Source organism: Penaeus monodon, unplaced genomic scaffold (genome assembly GCF_015228065.2).
Source record: "Penaeus monodon isolate SGIC_2016 unplaced genomic scaffold, NSTDA_Pmon_1 PmonScaffold_114, whole genome shotgun sequence".
NCBI lineage: Eukaryota > Metazoa > Arthropoda > Malacostraca > Decapoda > Penaeidae > Penaeus > Penaeus monodon.
The window spans coordinates 160859-161905 of NW_023640158.1; positions in this window are offsets into that span (position 1 = coordinate 160859).

Consider the following 1047-nt stretch of genomic DNA (forward strand, 5'->3'; position numbering starts at 1 on the left):
CGGAGCCGAAGTTGCTGCCAAGAGCAGTAGGCGGATGACACAAACAAAGTGACTCGCGGGAGGGCCGTCGTCTTCGCAGCACATGGAAATCACGTTTGCAATAGATTAATCTTTACTTGCACATTCATTGCAAATATATGGTTACTCTGTATATTTGAATGGCTCTCCATGATATGTCATGTTTATCTAATAATAAAACTGAACAAGTTGGTATACTTTCTCATCGAAAAACGCGCAATATACTCTTATTAAAAAACTATCCAATTTGTATATGTCACTATTCATCTACGTTCTACTGATATATCGATATAGTTTTAAAAAATATTTAGTAATGAGAGGATGCGAAAAATAGGTTCACGACATCACATGGGTTAATACCCCACAAATGGACAATTTAGCTTACCAAAAATCTTCAATACAACCCTTAATTATGTCGGAAGATCCAATCAAAATTCCTCACTAAACCCCCAAGAATCAGATCAATTTGAACATCTATTTTATAAACTGAAGTCAACGCCGTGGATGCCGTGGCAGGATCCGAACCGAAGGATCTCTGCTGAATCAAAACATGTCAAAACCTCCATTCCCAAGGTACCGGGGGGGAAAGAGAGCGAATACTATCCAAGAAGATACTTCACCAGTTGGCTTTTCGAAGACATTATAGACAAGCAGAAACTTTACCGAAATAAATCTCTGGGATATTACTTTCCCCACTTGTACTTCCATTACCGTGCCGAAGGTCGTATAGGCGAGAGACTGCCTGGGTATGTATTGAAGTTAAGAGCTCCACCTACTTTAGCTATAATAATTAAGGTAAATTTTAGAACCAGTCGCGCTGTTTAAATGTTCAGAAGACATCTCGATCATTTTTTCGGGAAATAAGGGTGACCATTTTCGAAAATCCATTTTCTATTCTTTCTTTTTTTATGGGGATTTGTGGGTTGGTGGCGGTGGGGGTGGGGGTGGGACTTTAGTGCTTTGTTACCAAGCGGGACGCACCCTCTAGAGGAACAGTCCCCAAATCCTAGAATAATATGTGAACTTAAA